The sequence below is a fragment of the Myotis daubentonii genome, chromosome 3 (genome assembly GCF_963259705.1).
Source record: "Myotis daubentonii chromosome 3, mMyoDau2.1, whole genome shotgun sequence".
Classification (NCBI taxonomy): Eukaryota; Metazoa; Chordata; class Mammalia; order Chiroptera; family Vespertilionidae; genus Myotis; species Myotis daubentonii.
The window spans coordinates 70,620,715-70,639,617 of NC_081842.1; positions in this window are offsets into that span (position 1 = coordinate 70,620,715).

Here is an 18,903-nt window from a genome sequence, read left to right on the forward strand (position 1 = left end):
CTCCCTCTCCCTCTCCCTCTCCCTCTTTCTTTCTCTCTCTCTCTGTATGTGTTTGTGTGTGTTTTACAAAAAGGTAGACAACTGTCTCTTTAGAATGATTTCTTCTAAGACCTGCCTGGTGGATCCTTGCAGGTCTTAGATCTAGTGCAATTAAATATTTTACCAAAACAAACACCCAGTGTACTTAGAAACCTTAAGCTATGAGAAATGGCTGTGAAGATGCACCAGAGAGAAGCAGCTGTCCTCTGGAACCTTACACCACCTGACCTGTCAGGAAGACAAATGCGATTGAAACTCGTGCTTCCATTTTAAAACATGGCTGGTGAAACAGAGCTCTGCCTTGGGCTGCTGAGAGAGTGACAAATGAAATGTTGCTTGATCCCCCATTTATTTTATCTTTAAAGTGTTTGCCAATACTGGAGCACCCCGGTTGTGTGGGACTGCCACACTGCCAACAGCATTGAGATTCCCTTCACTGAGCTAAGAGTCCCATCCCATCTCAATGACAGTATTTTCTATCTTGCCAGTAATGACCCAACTAGGAGACTGTCTGAAAGTGAGTAGGCAAGGATTCACATTGGCTAAGTTGCAGGTATTAAAGTGAATCCATCTGGAAAATATGGCATGGAGCTCTTAATGTCTCATTAATGGGCACACAGTCAGGCTCTGTCAGGGCATTTTTGTAGTTCTAGATCTCTCTTTTAGTCAGGTCCTCTTGAGTGTAGCAAGATGTTTGTTACAATACAAGCAAAGTCAGATATCCTGAAGTCTTCTCATAAAACAGTCCACAAATGAACTCCGCTACGCCAAGAAAAATAAAAGTGCTGCGAAGAATATTTAGTATTTCTAATGCAAAGCATTTTGTAATTCCCTATTTGCCAAATCTTTCTTGAGAGGAGGTCAGTAATTTTCTCATTATCCTGCTAAAGGAAACAAGTCAGCTGCTGTTCCCAAAGTAACATATGGCCAATCAATATCTGGAATTAGAACACTAACCATTTCCATTCCAGGGACCATAGCTAAGCCAACAACAAATTTGGGTGTAAGATTATTGTAAGTTTTGGAGGTAACTAATATGATGAAATCATTCACTGGTGACAGGATGTGCATATGAATAAAGTTGAGAAAGAAAGAAATTCTTCATTGCATTTAAAGCGAGACATTTGTTCATTTGAGCTTTACAAGCTTCCTAACAGTGCATGAGTTGAAAGAAGGGAAGAGAAATATGTAGAGGGAAACAGAGAGAGAAAGAGAGTGGAAAATGTTGTCAGAGAAATTTCAAAATAAAAGGAGATTCTGAACACATATGAAATTAGGTTAGTCATTTTTAAAAGAAAATTAAGAGCTCTCTCCCAGTGCCAGAAGAAAGATAAAGATTTTAGAATACCTCACACAAAAATTTGAATAAAATATAACAATTTCATATCATAAATTTAGTCATCAAAGAGAATATATCAAATAAATAAAAGCATTTTGTTTGGTTACTCTGACTCAGATAGCAGGATTGTCAAAATATCATTTTAAGACAATCTATGTATATAAAAAACCAGCTACTGGAAGGCTATGAAGACCAGAACAACCAGTTGCTATGATGCCCACTGTAGCCAGCAAACTGGCCAACCTCCCACGGCCCCTTCCCCAAGCTGGCTCCACCCCTGATCATCATCCTCCACCCCAATAGTGGGTGGGGCCAGCTGGCCAACCTCCTGCAGCCCCTCCCCCAGCAGGCCCCACCTCAGATCTCCCCCTCACCCCAATCAGGGGCAGGGCTGGCTGGCGAACAGCTCCTCCCCCTGGCTAGCACCGTCCCTAATGGGCCCCCACCACCCCAATCAGCCCGAAGCCCCTCCCCCAGCCAGCCCTGCCCCTGATCGCCTTCCCAACCCCAATAGGGGGTGGGGCCACCAGCCAACCTCTTTCAGCCCCAACCCCCGACCGGCCCCATCCCAGATCAGCCCCCGCACCCTGATCAGGGGCAGGGCCTGCCAGCCAACCACCCATGGCCCCTCCCCCAGGCCACTGGCCCCTGATCATCAGTCCTCCACCTTATTCAGGAGTGGGGCTAGCCAGCTCACTGCCCACAGTCCCTCTCCATGGCCAACCCCACCCCCAATTACTCCCCCCAATCGGGGGCAGGGCCTGGCGGCCTATCGCCCGCAGCCCCTCCCCTCAGCCACCCCAGCCCTGATTGGCCTGATCAGGGTGGGCTGGCCAGCCAACCTCCCACCATCTCCTCCTCCCGACAGGCTCAGCCCTGATCCATCCCAATTGGGGCCAGGCCAGCCAGACCCCACCCATGCAGGAATTTGTGCACTGGGCCTCTAGTGTAGAGATAAGAAAAAACTTCTATTTTTATTTGCCATTTAAGTTCAGAAAAATATATATATCCCTCCACTCACCCACCACACACCCTAAGCAATAACTTTTGAATCATTCCTGATCTCATCACCACACTGTTACTGAAATTACCCTTGAGTTAATTTTTATCTTTTCTTTGCCTTATGTCTTGTCAGTCTAGAATTTTTACTGTAATTCACTAGGCTGAGATCCAGTATAATTCTATTTTACCAGTGTAACCTTTAATACTTCATGTGCATTTTTATTAGAAATTAACTGAATACAAAGCAAACAAAAAAATTCAAAAGCAATATTTCAAAAACAACCATATTCTCTTTAAACAGGTATTTTTTAAAAAATCAAGTGCTCCAAACTCATCAAGTCATATGTATTAAATATGTACAGCATTTTGTATTTCAATCATACCTCAACAAAGTGGTTTAAAACACTTTTTAATATAATACTCAGTATATAAATAAATAAATAAATAAATAGATAGATAGGTAGATAGATAGATAGATAAATAAATAAATAAATAAATAAATAAATAAATAAATAAATAAAATTTAAACCAAATGACATCTATCAGTTGCAGGAGGTTGATAGGATAAAAGTTTGTTTCATGTAAATACTCTAATAACTTCTTGTGTTATTCTAAAACTCATATCACCTAGTTCATTATTTTTAAAAGCAGTATATTATTTTTAGAAATTACCAAGTTGATTTTTTGAACTGGATATTTTAATTTATTTGGGGTTGGAGAAACTAGATATATATTACTTAATATTTCTTGATAATAATTTGCCCCCTTTTAAAGTGATATCTCTACAGTATCTTTGTCACCCCATATGCATTTAACTGAGACCACCACTATCACCAACCCCTATTTAAAAAAAATCTTCATTAATGGAAACTGTTTCAGTGTTAATAACTGGGGGTGTGTCAAAAGCAGGAATGATCTGTGAATGGCAAATAAGATGAATATTTTGTTCTTTTTTTTTGAGGAAGAAAAAATGATTATTTTATTATTATTATTATTATTATTATTATTATTATTAGTTAAGGTATTACAAATGTGTCCTCATCCCCCCCATTAAACCCCAACCTCCCCCCCTCCCCCACCCTGCACACTCACGATCCCATCCCCCTGTTGTCCGTGTCCATTGGTTTGGCTTATATACATGTATACAAGTTCTTCCGTTGATCTCTTCCCCTTACCCCCGCCCTCCCCTACTTTCCTTCTGGGGATTGATAGCCTGATTGCTGTTTCTTAGTCTTTGGATCTGTCCCTTTTCATCAGTCTATGTTGTTCTCTATAATCCACAAATGAGTGAGATCATGTGGTATTTATCTTTCTCTGACTGGCTTATTTCACTTAGCATAATGCTCTCCAGTTCCATCCACGCTGTTGCAAAAGGCAAGAGTTCCTTTTTTTTTTTTTTTTTTTTTTACTACAGCATAGTATTCCATTGTGTAGATTTACCACAGTTTTCTAATCCACTCATCTGCTGATGGGCACTTAGGCTGTTTCCAAATCTTAGCTATGGTGAATTGTGCTGCTATGAACATAGGGGTGCATATATCCTTTCTGATTGGCGTTTCTGGTTTCTTGGGATATATTCCTAGAAGTGGGATCATTGGGTCAAATGGGAGTTCCATTTTTAGTTTTTTGAGGTAGCTCCATACTGTTCTCCACAGTGGCTGCACCAGTCTGCATTCCCACCAGCAGTGCAGAAGGGTTCCTTTTTCTCCACATCCTCTCCAACACTTGTTGTTTGTTGGTTTGTTGATGATAGCCATTCTGACAGGTGTGAGATGATAATGCATTCTCGTTTTGATTTGCATCTCTCGTATAATTAGTGAATTTGAGCATGTTTTCATATGTCTTTCGGCCTTCTGTATGTCCTCTTTCGAAAAGTGTCTATCTAGGTTCGTTGCCCATTTTTTTATTGGATTGTTTATCTTCGTTTTGTTAAGTTTCATGAGATCCCTGTAAATGTTGGAAATTAAACCCTTATCAGTGGTATCATTGGCAAATATGTTCTCCCATGCAGTGGGTCTTCTTGTTGTTTTGTTGATGGTTTCCTTTGCTGTGCAAAAGCTTTTTATTTTGATGTAGTCCCATTTGTTTATTTTCTCTTTAGTTTCCATTGCCTTAGGAGCATTATCAGAGAAGAAATTCCTTTGGCATATGTTTGCAATTTCGCTGCCTGTGGATTCCTCTAGTATTTTTATGGTTTCCCGTCTTACGTTTAAGTCTTTTATCCATTTTGAGTTTATTTTTGTGTATGGTGTGAGTTGGTGGTCTAGTTTCATCTTTTTGCATGTATCTGTCCAATTTTCCCAACACCATTTATTGAAGACTGTCTTGACTCCATTGTATGCTCTTGCCTCCTTTGTCGAATGCTAATTGGGCATAGTGGTTTGGGTCGATTTCTGGGGTCTCTATTCTATTCCATTGATCTATATGTCTGTTCTTGTGCCAGTACCAAGCTGTTTTAAGAACAGTGGCTTTGTAATACAGTTTGATATCTGGTATTGAGATCCCACCTACTTTGTTCTTCTTTCTCAGGATTGCTGCAGCTATTCGGGGTCTTTTTTTATTCCAGATGAATTTTTGGAACGTTCATTCTAGATTTGTGAAATATGCCGTTGATAATTTAATGGGGATTGCATTGAATCTATAGATTGCTTTGGGTAGTATGGACATTTTGATGATGTTGATTCTACCAATCCATGAACACGGTATGTTCTTCCATCTGTTTATGTCTTCCTCTATCACTTTTTTCAGTGTCCTGTAGTTTTTGGCATATAAGTCTTTTACCTCCTTAGTTAAGTTTATTCCTAGGTATTTTAATTTTTTTGGTGCAATGGTAAATGGGATTGCTTCTGTAGTTTCACTTTCTGTAAGTTCACTATTGGTGTAAAGAAATGCCATGGATTTCTTAGCATTATTTTGTAACCTGCTACATTGCCGAATTCATTTATTAAGTCTAATAATTTTTTGATGGAGTCTTTAGGTTTCTCTATGTACAGTATCATGTCATCTGCAAATAAGAACAGTTTTACTTCTTCTTTTCCAATCTGGATGCCTTTTATTTCTTCTTCTTGTCTGATCGCAATGGCTAGTGCTTCCAGTACTATGTTGAACAGGAGTGGTGAGAGGGGGCATCCCTGTCTGTTTCCTGTTTTTAAGGGGAATGGTTTTAGTTTTTGCCCATTGATTATGATGTTGGCTGTGGGTTTGTCATATATGGCTTTTATTATGTTGAGGTATGATCCCTCAATTCCTATCTTGCTGAGAGTTTTTATCAAGAAAGGGTGATGGATTTTGTCAAATGCTTTTTCTGCATCAATTGATATGACTATGTGGTTTTATCCCTCTCAATTTGTTTATGTGATGTATCACATTTATTGATTTGCGGATATTGTACCATCCTTGCATCCCTGGGTTAAATCCTACTTGGTCATGGTGTATGATCTTTTTGATGTACTGCTGGATCCGATTTGCTAGGATTTTGTTGAGGATTTTGGCATCTATGTTCATGAGGGATATTGGCCTATAATTCTCTTTCATTGTATTGTCTTTATCTGGTGTTGGGATTAGGGTGATGTTGGCTTCATAGAATGAGCTGGGAAATGTTCCTTCCTCTTGGATCTTTTGACATAGTCTGAGGAGGATAGGTTTTAAGTCTTCCTTGAATGTTTGGTAAAACTCCCCTGTGAAGCCATCTGGCCCTGGGCTTTTGTTTGATGGAAGCTTTTTGATTACTGCTTCGATTTCCTCCATAGTTATTGGCCTGTTGAGATTTTTAGATTCTTCCTGACTAAGTTTTGGAAGGTTGTATTTTTCTAGGAATATGTCCATTTCCTCCAGGTTGTGTAGTGTGTTGGAGTAGAGTTGTTCATAGTATTTTCTAACAATCTTTTCTACTTCTATGGGGTCTGTTGTTATTTCTCCTCTTTCATTTCTGGTTTTGTTTATTTGGGTCCTCTCTCTTTGTTTCCTGGTGAGCCTGGCTAGAGGTGTATCAATCTTGTTTATCCTTTCAAAGAACCATCTCTTGGTTTTGTTGATCTTACGTATTGTTTTTTTGGTCTCTATGTCATTTATCTCCGCTCTGATCTTTGTTATTTCCTTCCTTCTGCTTACTGTGGGCTTTTTTTGTTGCTCTCTTTCTAACTCTTCAAGTTGTAGAGTTAGGTCATTTATTCTCATTGTTTCTTGTTTCTTGCAGTAGGTTTGCAAAGCTATGAACTTCCCTCTCAAGACTGCTTTTGCTGTGTCCCATAGGTTTTGGATTGTTGTGTTTTCATTGTCGTTTGTTGCCATGATGTTTTTTATTTCTTCTTTGATCTCACTGGTAACCCAGTCATTGTTTAATAGCATGCTATTAAGTCTCCATGTGTTTGATTTTTCTGGATTGTTTTTGTTGTAGTTGATTTCCAGTTTTATGCCTTTGTGGTCTGAGAAGATGCTTGATATGATTTCAATTTTCTTGAATTTGAAGAGACTTTGTCTGTGACCCAATATATGGTCTATCTTTGAAGATGACAAATGTGCACCTGAGGAGAATGTATATTCTGTGGCTTTGGGGTGAAATGTTCTGAAGATGTCAATTAATTCCATCTGATCTAGTGAGTCATTTAGGATTGATGTTTCTTTGCTGAGTTTCTGTTTAGAGGATTTGTCCAGTGGTGATAATGGGGTGTTAAGGTCCCCTACTATGATTTTATTGCTGTCAATCTCTCCCTTGATCTCCTCCAGAAGATTTCTTATGTATTTGGGTACTCCTATATTGGGTGCATATATATTTACCAGAGTTATTTCTTCTTGTTGGACTGCTCCCTTTAGTATTATGAAGTGGCCTTCTTTATCTCTTTTTATGCCCTTCACTTTGAGATCTAATTTGTCAGATATAAGTATTGCTACCCCGGCTTTTTCTTCACTTCCATTGGCCTGAAAAACCTTTTTCCATCCCTTCACCATCAGTCTGTGTGCGTCTTTTTTTCTGAGGTGGGTTTCCTGTAGACAGCAGATATATGGGTCATGTTTTCTTATCCACTCAGTTACCCTATGCCTTTGACTGGGACATTTAATCCATTTACATTTAAAGTTATTATTGATGGAAACTTGTTAGTCGCCATTTTTGTTCTTTACCGCTGCGTTCCTTCTTTGTTTCCTGTTTTTTCCATTTACAGCAGACCCTTTAGCATTTCTTGCATTGCTGGTTTGGTTGTAATAAACTCCCGTAGACCCTTTTTGTCTGTGAAGCTCCTGATTTGACCCTCAATTTTGATTGATAGCCTCGCTGGGTACAGTATTCTTGGATTCAGACCCTTCCTTTGCATGACTTTGTATATTTCATTCCATTCCCTTCTTGCCTGATGTATTTCTGTTGAGAAATCGGTCGCTAGTCTGATGGGGGATCCTTTGTAGGTAACTTTCTGTCTCTCTCTGGCTGCTTTTAAGATTCTTGCTTTGTCGTTGGTGTTTGCCAATTTAATTATTATGTGCCTTGGTGTCGGTCTTTTTGGGTTCATTTTGTTTGGGACTCTGTGAGCTTCTTGGATTTGTGTGAGTTTTTTCATCCCTATATCAGGGAAATTTTCTGTTGCTATTTTTTCAAACAGGTTTTCTATTACTTGCTCAGTTTCTTCTCCTTCTGGCACCTCTATTATTCGGATGTTGTTTCATTTAGCGTTGTCCCAGAGTTCTCTTAGGCTCTCCTGCTTTTTAATTTTTTTTTTCTAGAAGCTGTTCTGTTTGGGTATTTTTTTCTACTTTGTCTTCTAGCTCGCTGATGCGGTCCTCTGCTTCTTCTAGTCTACTGTTGATGCTTTCTATTGAGTTCTTTATAGCAGTGATGTCATTTTTCATTTCTTCTTGGTTTCTCTTCATTTCCTCTTGGTTCTTCTTCATTTCCTCTTGGTTCCTAGATATATTGTTGAAATTGTCTTCCATTTTTTTCATCCACCTTATGGCCATTTCTCTGAATTCTTTCTCTGACAGGTTGCTTGCCTCCATTGCCTCCATTTCGTTTACTTCCTTTTCTGATGATGCCTGTTTTTCTTTCATATGTGGGTTGGTTCTTTGTTTCACCATGATCTCTCTTCTCCAGGTGTTTGGTTATGTAGTTCTCTCTCTGCTGCGTTTATTTAAAGGCACAAAATACAACACAACAAGGCACAACGTACAAGGCACTGAACAAAATGTATTCACGATATTAATAACCCCAAATAAAGGTGACCACCTGAGCGAAGAGAATTAGGGGATAAAGAAGAAAAAAGAGAAAAAGAAAAAACAAAAAGGAGTGCCAAAATGAGATTGGGAAAAGGGAGAGAAGAAAAAAGAAAAAAAAAGTAAGAGAGAGAATGAAATAGAGGTGGGGAAGAGGCTATTTGTATGGGGAGAAAACTCTAATGGAACTGCAACTAATCCAAATGAATTCCAGCAGCAGATCCCTGGAGATTAATGCAAACTACAAACAACCACTAATATCAAGCGAGGCAAGGGAAAACAGAAGCACAAAAATAACCAGAGAAATAAAAAATAAGCAAAACAGAAAAATGAAAATGAAAAACAAAACAATCTCCCAAACAAGCATAAAAAACCAATATACTCAAAATCAATCAAACACTAGCAAAACGACAGCGAGAGAGAGAGAAAAAATTGGTTAGTGAAGAAAGATAAGAGAGAGGTGTATATGGATTTAGAGCAAGTGATTGGAAATCCCTTGATATATAAGTAGGGTGAAATTTAGACTGTGGGTAAAAAGAAGGAATAGGGGAAATCTAAAGCAGGAATAGGGTAAGAGAAACAGGACAACAAAAGGGGAAAAGTGAGGAAGAGAGTTTTGGCTTAAGGGTAAAGGTGAGATAGAGAGAAATAATGCTATAGGAACGATGGAAATAGAGTATAGCACACTAATTCCAAGATAAAATAAGGAAAAATAAGGAAAAAAAATAAAATGACACTTGAAAAAATGGTAAAATGATAGCAATAATACTGGTTAAAAAAATGTAGTAATTAAAAAGGTAAAATCAGGGGATGAAAAAAAATAATAAAATAATAAAATAGGTTCTTAATAAAATGGTGAAAAATGAATTTTAAAAAAAAGATAAAAATGTGCAGTAGTGAGGGTGCTTCTTTTTGGCACGCCTTAGTCCTGCCAGGCATTCAGGAGAGTGTTGAATTTCCCTGCGATACACTGTCCCTCCATGCTGTAAACCACAGTCCTGATTTTAAGGCAGGTTGTATTTGTTTACCAGACTGCCTTTATTTGTATTTACAGAAGAGACAGTTCGTGGCTCTGCCTCTGGGTGGCAGTGTGTCTGGATTGACCTCTGAGGCTATATGTCCTCTCTATCAGTAGGGGTTATTTTCTCTATGGTATTTGAACCTGGTTTGGGAAAGTCCACTGCCCAGAGTCTGTCCCAGCTCTGTTTCCCAGGCTCCCCAAAAAAGAACTTTCCCCTACAGGCTCTGCGAATGACCCCAACTGGGGAATCCCATGCACTGGGTTTAATAATCAAATGCACGGATCTAAGGGGAATTGTAAGAACAAGAGCCTGATACGTTGTGCGAATTCGCAAGCCTCCACCTTCCAGGTCTGCGCGCAGTCTCCGAGCGCCCACTCGCTCCTGGCACCAAGCAGCCGGCACACTGGCAAAATCCAAGGCTGCTTTTTTACATCCAGTCCAGCTATGGGCTTATTTTTAGCGTTCCCTTCTGCCAGCAACCCTGTGGGGCCCCTTCCCCACTCGCGGGTCACGCTGGTCCCAACGGCTGTGGACTCTGTGGGGCGCAGATTTCGCCCAGTGCACGCACGGTCCTCTCTCCAACCTGAATTGCAAACCGCACCTTTAGGGGAAGTCTAACCTTTCCATGAGAATCAGCAGTGCTCGTCTGAGTTCACGCAGTCACACTGCTTGAGATCCCCTGTTTCCAGGTTAGAAGCTGATCTCTGGACGCCGGTAACAGCCACTCAAAATCTCGCGGTCTCCGCTGCTGCGCTGGCTCACCCGGAGAGGTTTCAGCCGCAGTCTCCAACCGTCCTTTTTTTCCTGGCAGTTCTCTGTCTTTCCCGGCTGCAGACTGTCTCACAGCTGAATATCCTCTGCCTATTCGGCTGTATGTTACCCGTTTCAGCTGCTCACCCTTATCTGCTCCAGGACAAGGCACAGGACAGGTCCGTTTATACCTCCGCCATTTTTCGCCACCTCTATTTTGTTCTTCTTTTAAAAACTCCCTCAAAATTTGCTCTCTGCTGGCCTGAAGATGCCAATCTGTACACACTGATCTGAGTGCCATACTTCCAGATTCTAGAAGACTCAGATGGCGTGAGCAGATATGCAAGTACTGGTTCTGCAGTTGCTTTCTTCATTTTGAACTAATCTCAGTAGAGACCAACTCTCTGAGTCTTCAGCACAGAGGCAATCCAAGCCCTGGTAATCCAAAAACTGCTGAGGAATTCTTCTGCAAGATTTATATTCTGCAAATATGGGTGATCATTGTATCCTTCCTGTAAATACACTCACAAGATGATTAGATGCTGTCTTCCAGTTTTCTTATTTTTTATTCAGTAATTTCCTTATTAACTGAGAAGTTGCTTGTTGATAAGGAAATTCCTATGGGAGAACCTACATATATTCCTGGGAATCGACACTGAGTTATAAGGACACCCATCACAGGCTCTACTGCTTAAAATCACCTATGAAATAAATAGTTTATCCTCAGTTATTCATTTGCTTTAAACTTACCTAGAGTGAAACCCACAAAACATGGAGAGATCAGGCAGTTCAGAATTTACTCTCGAAAGCAAATATACTAAATTAATAGAAACTCAATGGTAGTTTATGCTGACTTAGAATAGCAGGATTTGCAAGATGATATTTGAAGTTAATACAAAGAGTGAATGAAAAAAATCTCTTTTTTTATTTTTACTTACAATTTTGTTTTGGAACAACATACAAGATCTTGAACAGTTGTGTGGGGGGTTTTTTAGGTGCTGAGCATGAAATAAACACAGTAGTTTACCTTATGTCTGCTTAGACCATGAACCAAATCACTCCTCTGAGAATAATCCCCATGAATATTATGAGATGGTCCCATGGCAGTTCTATTTGAGACAAAGGTGGATATTGATTCAAACTACTCAATTTCTCTCTCTTGAGATTCCAAATTTGGCCAATGAAGCAGCCACCCACAAATGCACAGAACCTTAACATAGACATGTGTGAGCCAAGGTGTTGTCTATTCAGCCATGTGGTGGACAGGGAGAGCCCAGACCACCAGCACAGAGAGGAGCAGTCAAGACACAGAGCTCTGCATTGACCGATGGCTTTCATTTCCTGCTTCCAGGTTTTTCATGAAACTCAGCTTCATTCTTGCCCTTCATTTCCACGTATTATCCCTGTTTTCTTATAATAACCCTCCCTTTTTCTTCTGTAATCTAGCATAAGTTGGTTTCTGACACCTTTACCTAATACAAAGGAGGCCAGTGGATACAAAAAGAAGAGTTTTGAATATGTATGAACAGCATAGAATTGAACTAGGCCACCTTCACTAAGCCACGTCATTTGGGGATTGCAGATTCCTCCTCTATCTTCATCTACAAATTCTTTTCCCTTTCATTTCCCTTTCAGACTATGCTTAGTTTCCATTTTATTTTATGAAGAATAAAATCAGGAAACACATTTTATGTCTCAAGACTTTGCTGAGCATAGAAGAATAAGATTGACGTGTCTTATTCTTCATAAGGGAGTAAGTAAACACAATGATTTCTGTCAGCTGATAAACCTGCTTCAAGTTTATGCTTTCTCTTCCTCCTTTTATGATTCTTCTCAGTCTTTAAATGCTCACTAGCACTCCCACACTGCCCATTGATTTTGAAAAGAAACCTTGTTAAAGGATTCATTAGTGTTTCTTCTTAAGTCTAAGTAAATGAACTGGCCTTCATGATAGAGGATTAGAAAAAAAAATATTTTCTTTTTGGCTGTATCTGCACATCTGTATCATTCTGGCATGCAGTAAGTGCTAAAAAAAAAAACCTGTCAGAGATGTTGTATTGTGGTAATGCTCATTAATGCAGGGAAAAAAATCTAACAAATCAACAGCCCAATCAGGAGAAGTGATAGACTGGCAGAGTTTACCTGAAGCCCCTCCCTGTCTCAGGTCTTCTGACACATAGACCAGTGCCCTCATGCTACCCTCCGGGTACTCTAGCCAGTCTCATTTTTCAGTATTATGACTTCAGTTTTCAGAGAGGTTTCTTCCTGCCATCTCACCCATTAAATCTTACAGTTTCTCAGTTCTATTTTTATTGTTAACCTCCCCTTAGTCTACCTACCAATGTTCTAAGGAGACTTAGAAAAGAATGTTTTCAAAAGTAGAAAACGATTTTAAAAATTAATGCAAGAAAATGTACTTAATTACAAAGAAGACACCCCTACTTCACCTTCCCCTGGGACCAAGGAGAAAGATAGCAGCTTGTCCAAAAATCTCATTAGGTTTTTAAAAACTGGCTACATTAACCATCGAATGAATGAGAAAGAAATGATTGTCTTTTTCATGCTTTGTGTTATTTTGGGTCTTTGTTACTCAAAGTTTAACATAGCTCTCCCAGTATCTTCTAGAGATTGGGCTCTCTCAAGATCCACCTTCTATTCCTCTGTAGCACTTTTTTTTTTTTTCCAAATCTGAGTTAGCCAATCTAGTAAGAATGTCACAGAAGCTCTACCATGACAACCTAGGTTGGATATTGGCATAGTCCAGTGGATATGGTCTTTCCAAGTCTGATTCCTTTTGAGTGCAAGTTGCAGCCTTATGTTATATATTCTGATATCAAATAGATAAGTGATGGAACACACACACACACACACACACACACACACACACAGTCCTCCCAAAGAAGTCAGGACTCAATCTAACCAAAATCAAGATATATTGTAATTTTATGTGACAATCACTGTCTAAATACATTTTATACCTTTTTCTTATTCTATACATCCATCTTTTGAGAAAGGTACTATTTTCTATTGCTCTCCATAAGTGACCTACATTCCCAACATCATCTCATTTGTCCATGATGGTTGCTAGAATCCTGCTACTCTATCTATATTCTAACAGGAAGAAGGAGCAATAAAGAAGGGTATGCCACTTCCTTTAGGAATACTTACCCATAAATTACATGCACTACTTCTGCTTATATTCCATTGTTTAGGATTTAGTCCCATGAGCATACCTGCATCAAGGATGTCTGAAAAAGTGGTCTTTATTAAAGATATACAGATACTAGCTAAAAATCAAAGGTTTTATGACTGAAGAATAAAAGGAAACAAATAGGAGGCAACTAAAAGTCTTTGCCATGGGTAGGGGGCATGATGCTGAGAAGTAACTAACATTTGGATGATCCAGAGAAATAATGCAACCAATTTTCCCTTTATTTCCATATACCATAAGATGGTTAACCTAGAAATGAGTAAGAGGATGCTTAGGTTATATATACACAGAGAAGGTCAAGGCTTATGGGTATGTTAGAAGGGAGAAATGCAGGCCAAAGTTTCTACTGCTATTAAACTGATCATATATGCATATGTTTACCCCTTCTCAAAAAGAGTTTATCTAAGGGAACCAAGTGTTTGTAGTCACTGAGGCTCATTCCATAAGAACAAATATCTTCATGGGGCTTTATATAGGAGACACTGAGACATGTGACACCAAGTCTTTGTTATTCTACAATTCAATATTTAGTGGAAAGAGATAATCTACATTAATAAAAGACAAACATGCAAATTGACCATACCTTTGCTATGCCTTAAGCCATGCCCACCAGCCAATCAGAGTGACTATATGCAAATTAACCCAACCAAGATGGCGGCCGGCAGCCACAGAGCTGGAGCGAGCAGGAGGCTTGGTTGCCCCAGTGATGGAGGAAGGCAAGCTTTCTGCCTGCTGTGGCTGGCTCTGAGCTCCACTCAAGGCAACAAAGTTTCAATTATAGAAGATAAATAAACCCTAGATACCTGCTTTCAGCTGGCTGTGGCCACGTAGCTAGAGTGAGCAGGAGGCTTGGGTTGCCCCTGGCGATGGAGGAAGCCAAGCTTCCAGCCTGCCCTGGCTGGCTCTGAGCTCTACTCAAGGCTACAAAGTTTCAATTATAGAAGGTAAATAAATCCCAGAATAAAAAAAAAAAAGAAAGAAAAAAGGAGAGGCTGGGAGCTTCCATCACCAGAGAGCTTGGCCAGCCTAAAAACGGCCCTGAGCCCCTCACCCAGACTGGCCAGGCACCCCAGTGGGGAGCCCCCACCCTAAAGGGGGTGTGGCCAGCCTGAAAACAGCCATCAGCCCCTCACCCAGGCTGGCCAGGCACCCCAGTGGGGACCCCCACCCTGAAGGGGGTGTGAACAGCTGCAAACAGCCATCAGTCCCTCACCCAGGCTGGCCAGACACCCCAGCGGGACCCCCACCCTGATCCGGGACACCCTTCAGGGCAAACCAGCCGGCCCCCACCCGTGCACCAGGCCTCTATCCTATATAATAAAAGAGTAATATGCAAATTGAGCCTAACAACAGAACGACTGGGAATGACTGGTCACTATGATACACACTGACCACCAGGGGGCAGATGCTCAATGCAGGAGTTGTCCCCTGGTGGTCAGTGAGCTCCCACAGGGGGAGCTCTGCCCAGCCACAAGCCAGGCTGATGGCTGCCAGCACAGCGGTGGTGGTGAGAGCCTCTCTTGCCTCCTCAGCAGCACTAAGGATGTCCGACTGCAGCTTAGGTCTGCTCCCTTCTGGTAATTGGACATCCCCCAAGGGCTGCCAGGCTGCCAGAGGGATGTCTGACTGCCAGCTTGGGCCTGATCCCCCCAGGGAGCGGGCCTAAGCCAGCAGGTGGACATCCTCCAAGGGGTCCCAGACTGCAAGAGGGCATAGGCCAGGCTGAGGGACCGCCCGCCCCAAGTGCACAAATTTTTGTGCACCAGGCCTCTAGTCTTAACTATATTTAGCTAAGATAACCTATCTTAATGTATTACATTCCCCCCAAATATTTATATTTTTTTGCCGGGGTCCAGCCCCAGCGGGTCCAGGGGTCCCCAAGGGCGTGGATGGAGTCGGCGAAGGAGGAAGGGCACGGAGACAGCGTTCAGTTGATCAGCAGCCTAGCCAGGATCTCCAGCCAAGTTCTGGTCTTGATCTCCAGAGAGGCTCTGCTTCGGATCTCCAGCCAGATTCTGTGGCCAGGTACTCCAGTCAGGTTCAGTGTCCAGGTTCCAGTCAGGCTCTCCTGCCAATTTCCACAGTCAGGTTCAGTCCAGGATCTATTGCCATGTTCTCTCCAGCGAAGTTCTTCTGTCTCCAGGCTCCGTGTAGGTTCTGTCTTCTGAATTCTGTCTCATGAGTTCTGAGTCTTTCTGTCTTGTTACAACTGTATTTATACCAGTTGATTCAATCCTATCAATCTCTATTACAAAGGTTAGGGTGTTTCTTATCTCCATTCCAGGGAGAAAAGATTATGTAGTTTAAGCATGATTGTTCATAGTTAAAGGGATTAATTACCCGCCTGGCACTTAGTTGAGGGGTTTTATTCCCTCCCTAACTTCAGGGGAAAATCCCTACCTGCGGATTCAACCTTTCTCGGAGAGGTGACCTTGGTTAAAACACAGCGCCAAGAAGGTGAGCAAACATATTAAGAACCATATGCCATATATGCCAGGTCCCTTGAAACAGCAAGGATGGACCAGCTCCCGGCAAATTCCCCCTTTTTTATTTTTTAAAAGCAAGCATTTAAAAAGAAAAAACCTCAAATGCTCTCTTATATCCATTTTAAGAGTAGGATTGGCGCTTTCCGCTATTACCTGAGTCCTGATCTATCATCCCAGGGAGAGCTTGCCAATCCTGCACTTTCCCGGGGTGGAAAGGCTGCAGTGGGGTTAAGGATAAGGCTCCTTGGGCCTACCTTCTCCCATGCCTCTACATTTACCTTTCCGGCACCTTTCCTTCCTCAGAAAAGCATGGACATATTTCTTGTATAAAACGTTCTGTCTGACTGGGAGTAACCTTAATTCTTCTGCTAGCAGGCATATGTGTTAAAAGATCAATACAGAGTCTTTTTTCTTTAGACTCAGTATGGCACATCTTCTTAATCTAAAGATCAATACAGAGTCTTCTTTCTTTGGACTCAGTATGGCACATCTTCTCAATCTAAGTTCTGTACTATCCACCTTCTTACCCTATTTATCCTCTATAGGGGGGTCTGTAGCACCCTGGTGGAGTCCTATCCGCCCCGAGTGTGGGGGTTTTCAAGGGGGGGGGCTTACCTAAGGGAATCCTGTTCCAGGGATTCCCAAAGGTGTGGACGGAGTCGGCGAAGACTATCCACCCTCTTCCTATGGTGGAGTCCTATCCGTCCCGAGTGTGGGGTTCTCAATGGGGGGGCTTACCTAAGGGAATCCTGTTCCAGGGGTTCCCAAAGGTGTGGACGGAGTCGGCGAAGACTATGCACCCTCTTCCTATGGTGGAGTCCGATCCGTCCCAAGTGCAGGGCGCTTACCTAGGGGTCCCTGTTCGGGCGCCATATGCCGGGGTCCAACCCCATCAGGCCCAGGGGTCCCCAAAGGTGTAGACGGAGTCGGCGAAGGAGGAAGGACACGGAGACAGCGTTCAGTTGATCAGCAGCCTAGCCAGGATCTCCAGCCAAGTTCTGGTCTTGATCTCCAGAGAGGCTCTGCTTCGGATCTCCAGCCAGATTCTGTGGCCAGGTACTCCAGTCAGGTTCAGTGTCCAGGTTCCAGTCAGGCTCTCCTGCCAATTTCCACAGTCAGGTTCAGTCCAGGATCTATTGCCATGTTCTCTCCAGCGAAGTTCTTCTGTCTCCAGGCTCCGTGTAGGTTCTGTCTTCTGAATTCTGTCTCATGAGTTCTGAGTCTTTCTGTCTTGTTACAACTGTATTTATACCAGTTGATTCAATCCTATCAATCTCTATTACAAAGGTTAGGGTGTTTCTTATCTCCATTCCAGGGAGAAAAGATTATGTAGTTTAAGCATGATTGTTCATAGTTAAAGGGATTAATTACCCGCCTGGCACTTAGTTGAGGGGTTTTATTCCCTCCCTAACTTCAGGGGAAAATCCCTACCTGCGGATTCAACCTTTCTCGGAGAGGTGACCTTGGTTAAAACACAGCGCCAAGAAGGTGAGCAAACATATTAAGAACCATATGCCATATATGCCAGGTCCCTTGAAACAGCAAGGATGGACCAGCTCCCGGCATTTTTTAAAAAAGTAAATGTAATGTAATTTTATACTTAAAAGTAAGATTTTTCAGATGTGATGGTTGCCCAGAAATTGTACCCTGTGATGCACATCAATTCATGAAAGTTACTGTGATAGAGTCTCCAGAACAGGGGTTTCCCTTCATCTTCTTCCTTCTTCCAAATGAAATGACACCCACCCTTAAAGTCACAGTTCATGTTTCATCACCTCCAAAGACATATTTGACTTGACTAGTTCTCATTTCTCTTCCTCTTCTCTGAAATTTGCACTACCTTTAACAGCCTCTGCCAGACAATTTAACACTTAATTATTTGTTGTCTGCTAATGTTTCATGTGTGTTAAGACCCTAGAAGACATGTGTCTTGTGTTTCTCTGAAAACCCCCATGACCTCTAGAGCACTGAGTTCTTAATACATATCTGTTGTATAATTGATTGACTTTTGTGTTAGAGCTTAGGGTAATTACCCAAATGCACTGCACCTCAACCGACAGTGGGTCCACCTGCTCAGTATTACAGAAAGGGGGCAGTGAGATTACAATGAGCTGTTAGAAAAAAATGTGTTTGTGTGTATGTGTGTGCATGCCCCCATTACTATCTATAATAATAAAAGCATAATATGCTACTTAGACTGGATATCCTTCCAGACAAAGCCTGTGGTGGCGGGGGCCAAGCCCCTTGCATGAATTTCGTTCCTCCAGCCTCTAGTGCAGTGGTTCTCAACCTTCTGGCCCTTTAAATACAGTTCCTCATGTTGTGACCCAACCATAAAATTATTCGCTGCTACTTCATAACTGTAATGTTGCTACTGTTATGAATCATAATGTAAATATCTGATATGCAGGATGGTCTTAGGCGACCCCTGTGAAAGGGTCGTTCGACCGCCAAAGGGGCCGCAACCCACAGGTTGAGAACCGCTGCTCTAGTGAATAATAGGTAACAAAATATTTAGCTGAAGATTATTACTGATATTGAAAGTGTGTGCAAGCTTGTGTGTGTGTGCACACATTTGGAACATGCACAGATTGAATGAGTGGCCATTTATGTGCTATAATTTGAAAGGTACTTCTTGGATGCTATGAAAATACCTACCCATCCTACTTGGCTTAAAATTTCATCATTAGAATTAAATACTTTGATCAAGAAAGCAAGGATGCTGTCTCTCCCCAAAAGTCCATAAAAATGCATGTTATTTTGAAGCCATCCTTAGCTCTCTCTGTTAGGTGGTAAGATTATCACCTTTGTGTCCTAGGCCTATAAGTAAAAAAAGTAAGGCTAGAAAGATTGAAA